This window comes from Procambarus clarkii, chromosome 37, assembly GCF_040958095.1.
Source record: "Procambarus clarkii isolate CNS0578487 chromosome 37, FALCON_Pclarkii_2.0, whole genome shotgun sequence".
Classification (NCBI taxonomy): Eukaryota; Metazoa; Arthropoda; class Malacostraca; order Decapoda; family Cambaridae; genus Procambarus; species Procambarus clarkii.
In genome coordinates this window covers 39,788,689-39,796,660 of record NC_091186.1, presented here as the reverse complement: position 1 = coordinate 39,796,660, position 7,972 = coordinate 39,788,689, and positions in this window count along the sequence as shown.

Below are 7,972 nucleotides of genomic sequence, written 5' to 3'. Positions count from 1 at the left end.
GCAGAGACAGAGTGGGGACGGACAGGCGGACAGGGACAGGAGCAGAGGGACAGGGACAGGAGCAGAGGGACAGGGACAGACGGACAGGGCCAGAGGAGGGACGGGGGAACAGAGGGGGGGGGGCAGTGGGACAGGGACAGAGAGGGGGACAGGGACAGAGACAGAGGGACAGAAACACAGAGACAGAGGGACAGAAACACAGAGACAGAGGGACAGGGTCAGAGAGGGGGACCGGGGGACAGGAGACCAAGAGAGAGGGGACAGAGGAGAGACAGGGGATAGAAAGAGTGGGCAGGGGGACAGGGACAGACAGAGAAGGACAGGGACAGAGGGACAGGAACAGGGGGGCAGAAAGGGCGGACAGGGGGACAGGGGGCAGAGATAGGGACAGTGGAACAGAGACAGGGACAAGGGGACTGGAGGAAAGGGAGGGGGACAGATGAAGGACAGCGGACAGAAAGAGTGGGCAGGGGACAGAGAGGTACAGGGGACAGAGAGGACAGGGGGACAGAGATGGACAGGGGGACAGAGAGAGGGACAATGGGATAGAGAGGGACAGGGGGACAGAGAGATGGAAAGGGGGGACAGAGAGGGGGACAGTGGGAAAGGGATCGGGGACAGAGGACAGAAAATGTGGGCAAGGGGACAAAATGAGGGACAGGGGGACAAAGATGGACAGGGCGACAAAGATAGACAGGGCGACAAAGATGGACAGGGGGACAGGAGGAAAGGGGGGAGATGTATGTGGGGGATTGTTTGCGAGAGATGGAGAAGGGGTATTTAGAACGGTAAGTTAGAGAGGGGACAACTAAGGCGCATCATTGAAAAGCAAATGAGCATCATTGCAATAGCAGGAGCCACGCACATCTTCAGCCTGCGTTGTTGAGACATTGTCAATTAAGCGGTGTCCAATAACAGTATCTTCGGTATTTAAGCGATATCTTAAAAAATACTGGAAATATTGAAAGATATTAATCCAGATATTAATCCCCTTGTGCAACGCGCACAAGAGGCAACAGCTTCTAGCTCTACAAGCGGCAATATAAAATAGAGAACAGGCGATTGTTTTCACTCATAGTGTAATAAACCCACGGACCCACCCACCCGCTGAAGCCGTAAATACCAAGACATTACTTCCGTTTAAAATTAAGCCGGAATAATCCTCAGGTATGTGGAGGATGTGGGAGGCCTTTGATCAACCGCCGACTTCCTGCCCCGTCGACGGGGCCATCAGCCCTCAGTCTGCCCTCAGCCAAATTCATGTGAAACATGTATGTGGGTGTATTAAATATTTTAATTTATTATTTCTAAGATTTAGCTGTTAGCTCTTGGACCCCGCCTTTCTAAGCGTCGGTTGTCTAATGTACCGACTCTCGGCCTCTTTTCCTCCATCATATCTAAACAACATATATTTTTATCTAACACACACACACATCCCCAAGATGCAGCCTTTAGCAGCTTCCTGACTTTCAGGTTCCTATTTACTGCAAGGTGAATAGAGGCATTAGTGTGTGTATGTTTGTCTGTGTGTGTGTGTGTGTACGTGTGTGTGTGTGTGTGTATACTCACCTAGTTGTGGTTGCGTGGGTTGAGCTCTGGCTCTTTGGTCCCGCCTCTCAACTGGCAATCAACTGATGTACAGATTCCCGAGCCTACTGGGCTCTATCATATCTGCATTTGAAACTGTGTATGGAGTCAGCCTCCACCACATCACTGCCTAATGCATTCCATCTATTAACTACTCTGACACTGAAAAAGTTCTTTCTAACATCCCAGTGGCTCATTTGGGTACTAAGTTTCCACCTGTGTCCCCTTGTTCGCCTACCACCCGTGTTAAACAGTTTATCTTTATGTACCCTATCAATTGCTCTGAGAATTTTGTAGGTAGTGATCATGTCTCCCCTTACTCTTCTGTCTTTCAGTGTCATGAGGTGCATTTCTCGCAGCCTGTCCTCGTAACTCATGCCTCTTAGTCCTGGGACTAGCCTGTTGGCATACCACCAAACTTTTTCAAGCTTCGTCTTGTGCTTGACAAGGTGTGTGTGTGTGTGTGTACGTGTGTAACACACACGTACTTATGTGGTACGTATATACTACATAATTGTAAGGCGTTTGCTGAATTAGAAAAGTCGGCTAGCAGTCCACCCTTAACGACACAATTAACTCATTACATAAAATACGTGGCTGTGCAACAATGTGTGGGAATTGGGGAACTGGTGTGCATTTAGACGGCTGGTGAGGACCAACAATGACGTAGAAGGATGGCACCAGCGTCTGAATCAAAGGGCAGTGAGGGACAACTTGGCTTTATATATTTGAATCCCCTTACTATACCGTGAGGCGTCCCTGGTAACCTTGCAATACCAACTGGTTTCTGATCAAAAGCTAAAGTCCAATCGCCGCAAGAGCAATGAAGAGAAACAGGAGCATATGTAGAAGCTTTGGGACCGTTACGAGGAAAAACAGATAAGCACCTCACAGTTCCTCAAGGAATGTTCGCGTTTTATCCCAGGAAGTGCCTGAACTAGAATTAGAAAACAGCAGTCTGTTTACTGGTTGTTATTTAACTTAAGTTAGTTGTAAATTGCTCGTAAAGAGGGAATTGATTACCAACTTGGACTGCCTTTGAGCAGCCTGAGGGCAGCCAATATCCCAGGAACATCAACTAAATTTCGGAGACTAGAGGCAAAGTTAAATTCACACCAGTTACTCCATCTATCATCATTCTATTATGCAAAAAGAACCGCACGTCTATGGGTCATCCAATAATGTTAGCAGACTTCTAGATGTTACCACTGCTAGGCTTAGGCTCGGCTACAAGTACCTCTGGGAGTTTGTAACATCTGCTGATATAGATTTGACTAAATGTAAACTCTGTCAGCAGAACTATTCGCATACTTTGCGTCATTATATAATGGAATGTGAAAAAATCGCGGAATTTAGAGATAACACCATCAATAGTGTCCAAGAAATGTGTAAGTACTTCATTCATAATGATGTGCTGCTCGAAATCTTAGCGAAGTATCCAAAATTTGCTTACTGTAGGTAATGCATGCACATGACTGTAAAGCTGCCGCCCAGTTGGGTGGGTGTGCAGCAAGACTAGTAACTGTGTGACTCACCATAGATGTAAAGTGCCTTGTATAGTGACTGTTGTGAGCCTCTTGTTGAATACTTGTGACACAAAGATTATTGATGTGTGTATTTGTGTAGGTGATTAGATATGTATGTGTATGTATATATATGCATACGTATATATATATGTACATGTATGTATGAGAGTGTGTACATGTATATATAATATTAATAATTTTGTAACTAGCGTCACAAATTATTTATTTATTTAGCTAAACGAACTAGAGGGTTCAGTTCCTGAACCGATTATGTGCCTCTGTAATCCTTTACACCACCGCCCACGGGATGGGTATGGGGTGCATAATAAAGAAAGAAATTGAATTGAATTGGTCTGATTAAGACTTTATGACCATGTAATCTATGTTTTGCTCCACTACTTACTGGTTGAGTATGGGGTGCATAACAAATAATAGCCTCCTTCGGGGGCGCCTTGTTTCTAAACGTGTTAGTCTTAAATCTTTTAATCTCAAATCTTGCTACAATGTACCTCTTAATATATGTTATGTACTCTCGCAACCCAATGTACCTTCTTGTATATAAATAAACAGATTTCAACTGTAAGGGGGTATGGTTTGCACCTTGTTATTCTAATAATGGATAAATAATTCTAATAATGGAAGCGCTAATTGTTCAGACGAGAACAACAGCGAACACAAACCAGCGCATATACGAACGGAATGGTTTGTATGTACAAACTTCTCAGTGAACGAAGTTGTTTCTAGCCCGGTATCCGAAATTGCAGTATACGACTTGACCAGTCCCCTTAAGTTTAAGGTTCTCAATTTTACTGTATCTTAGTACCTGGAATTTATCGTTGTTAAACATCACGTTATTTTCTGTAGCCCAGTCGAAAACTTTATTAATATCTGCTTGTAGTTTTTCAATATCTTCAGCAGAGGTAATTTTCATGCTGATTTTTGTGTCATCTGCAAAGGATGATACGAAGCTGTGCCTTGTATTTGAGTCTATATCTGATATGAGAATAAGGCAAAGCCGTGGTGCAAGGACTACCTTGAGGTACTGCAGCTTTTAACTGCGCTTGGACTCGATTTTATATGGTTAACTGTTACTCTCTCTGGTCTGTTCGACAGAAAACTGAGTATCCAGCGTCCTACTTTACCAGTTATTCCCATTGACCTCATTTTGTGTGCTATCACTTCATGGTCACATTTATCGAATGCCTTTGCAAATCTGTGTATACTACATCTGAACTCTGTTTTTCTTCTAATGCCTCAGTGATTTTGTCATAATGGTCAAGTATCTGTGAGAGGCATGATCTTCCTGCTCTAAATCCATGTTGGCCTGGATTGTGGAGGTCATTGGTCTCCATGAAACTAGTGATCTGATCGCTCTCTCAAATACAGTAATTTTATTATGTGGGACGTAAGTGCAACTGGTCTATAATTCTTTGCCAATGCTTTGCTACCTCCCTTGTGTGGAGGGGCTATGTCTGCTGCTTTAAGCGCATCTGGTATCTCCCCCGTGTCCAAGCTCTTTCTCCACACTATACTGAGTGCCTGTGCTACTGGCACTTTGAATTTCGTTATAAATATTGAATTCCATGAGTCTGAACCCGGGGCTGAGTGCATGGGCATATTGTCAATTTCTCTTTCAAAACCTGCCACGCTCGTGTTGATATCAATTATATTTACAGGGGTTTGTATATCACGCGTAAAGAAGTTGTCCGGATCTTCCACTTTCATGCTGTGTATCGGGGTGCTAAACATGTCCTCATATTGCTTTTTTAGGATTTCACTAATTTCTTTGTCATCCTCAGTGTATAAACCTTCACTAGTACGAATAGGTCCAATACTGGCAGTGGTTTTTACTTTTGATTTAGCATATGTGAAGAAATATTTTGGGTATTTCTTTATTTTTTGAATTGCTTTCTGTTTTAGTTGCCTTTCTTCAAGTTGATATGAATGCTTCAGTCTGTTCAATTTCTTCAATCTCCCTGTTTAAATTATTCCTTCTTTGTATGGAAAGTCGTGTCTGCTTCAGCACTTCTGTTAACTTTTTTCTTCTTCTGTAATGTCGTCTGTGTTCTCTTTCTACGTTGGACCTTGTGTAGGATTTTTATTTCTTAAACATTTTCCCATTGAATGTTGTAAGTTCCTTGTTTATTTTCTCCGAGTCTATCCTTTTATTATTAAAATTTAATTTATTGAATAGCCCTTCTCGCTTGTTGTTTCTCTTGGGCCTACTACCATTATTAATGTTAGTTTCCACTTCAATGAGCTTGTGGTCCGAGTACATAGTGTCCGAGACAGTAATGTCTCTGATTAGCTCATCATTGTTCGTGAATATGAGGTCCAGCGTGTTCTCATTCCTAGTCGGTTCTGTAATCTGCTGACTGAGCGAGAATTTGTCACAGAATCTCAGTAGTTCTCTGACCTGTGATTGGTTATTTCCAGGTTGATTTCATGCTATAGTATTACTGTTTATTATTCTCCATTGTAAACTGGGTAGATTGAAGTCTCCAAGGAAGATAATATCTGGTACTGGGTTTGCTAGGTTATCAAGGCTATTTTCTATTTTGTGGATCTGCTCAGTGAATTCCTGAACTGTTGCATCTGGCAGTTTGTATATTAGAATAATAATTAGATTTATATTCTCTACCTTGATTCCAAGTACCTCTACCACCTCATTGGTCAAGTTCAGGAGCTCTGTGCATTCCAGCTCCTCTTTAATATACAGACCTACTCCTCCACTTGACCTAATTACTCTTACTCTAGTTGATTTGGTGGATACCTTTGTCACTTTTAACCCCACCCATACTGGTACACGTGATGTTGCAGCTCCTTCTCGGGAAGCAGCTGTCCACTTAGCCTCGTTGTCCTGCATTGGGGAGACACCGGTTCGAATATAAAAAAATGCCTGGTTAAATAAATGCCAGGATTGGCACAGTTATTCTCCCATACCATGTAGCGACTGGTGATAAGGAACTTAAAGACTACCATAATAAACATGTCCTTGAGGCCCAAGGCCATTCTATCCTCCTTATTAATATGTTACTCGCCTTCCCTCGTGGTCGTCATGGCCAGTCTCTTTGTGTAATGAAAATCACTTTTGATAGGTCCCTTCCATCTTCCGTAACTCTTGGTGCCAGATGCTGTATTCAGGAGTACATCTGCTCTTCTCGGCCCCCTCCCCTCTGTGGTGTCACCTTGTCATGGTGAGGGGCTCACGTACACCACCCTGGGACTAGTGAGGGTTGCCTTTGCCCACTCTCCTGTCCCCTCTTTGTGTGTTGTACATGCGGATAGGCACCACGTAGGGGCCTTGTGAGCCATCGGACTGCCCGCTGGAGGGGTAGCCCTGAGTGGATGGCTGGGTGTCCAGGCTGGGGCAATAGGGGGAGTGGGGTCTTTGCACCAATGTGGGAGAATGAACTATGCAGTAGGACTCCTTGTTAAAAAGGGGGGGGGGCCCTGCTGAGAAACGATGCACCCTTCCTGCACTGGCCCGTGCTGTTCCAGGCCCCAAACTTTTAGAAAGACTGCTGCATGGTTGATGAAACGACTTCCCTTTCCCAGGCTCATGGGGGGTGGGTGACCAGGCCCCTGAGTCGGACTGTGCTGGAAGACTGGGCTCTGTAGCCCCCGCTACATTGGGCCCAGACTGGACTACTCCCCTGCTCCCCTTCCTCTTCTGTGGTTGGGTTGAGCCCCAAGCCCCCTGTGGTGATTACCTCGTCCCCTAGTACGACTCCATCTCTCATTGTGACTACTGCACCTTATGACCCCCCTCTCTCTCTCTCTCTAGGGGGTTCTCACCACCGTCCCCGCCATGGCTGCTCTCGCATGCTTCCTTCCCATACCAATTCGTACCATGCCTTGTTTGATCTTGCTACGTGGACTAAGTACTTTGACCTCCATCATTTAGATTCTACTCCTGACAATTTCTCCCTCCATAGGCACCTTGTTGATTCAGTAGATGCCTCTGTTACTTTTAACCCTACCCATCTCGGTACGCATGTTGTTGCTGCTTCTTCTTGGGATGCAGCTGTCCACTTGGCTACTTTGTCCTGCATTGATTTGACCCTCCCTGTTGGGGTCTCCAAGAATGCTCAGTTAAGTGCCAGTGTTGGCACTGTTCTCCTCCCACACCATGTTACAACCGGTATTAGGAACCTCAAGGACTGCCACCAGGATATTAAACATGTCCTCGAGGCCCAAGGCCATTCTGTTCTCCAGGTTTACACTTTCACGACCCCCTCGTGGCCATCGCCGTCTGTCCCATTGGCTTGTGAAAATTACCTTTGATGGTTGGACACTTTCGCCCTCTGTTATTTTTGCTGGTGCCAAATGCTCCATTCAGGAGTACATACCCTCTTCTCGGCTTTGTAATAAGTGCTGGAAGTTCGGACATGGTGCCCTCAAATGCTCCAGTATTCTCTCTCTCTCTGCCCTATGTGTGGGAACGAAGGTCACTTTAAGTCGGAGTGCACTTCTCCCCAGGCTCGCTGCCTCAATTGCGGTGATGCCCACCCTACCTTCTCTCGCGTGTGTATCCATTACAAACACGAGGCAGCTGTCCTCAACTTGAAGCACTGGGAACGTTTGTCTTTTGCTGAGGCGAGGCGCCAAGTTCACCATCCCCCTCCTACCCCTTTTGCTGGGGTTTCTTACGCTCACGTGTTGCGCTCTTCCTCTCCTCGTCCTTCCGACCTTCCTCAGTCTCAACAGTTTCCAGGCCTTAGACCCAGATACGCCCACCGCCTGCTCCCCTGTTCCTTTACATTCTGACCTGAAGGTCCCCTCTCCTGGTTCTCTGTCTGGGATTCCCCTTCTTTCTACCCAGTTTGCCATGTCTCCTGTGTCTTCTTTCTCATCTC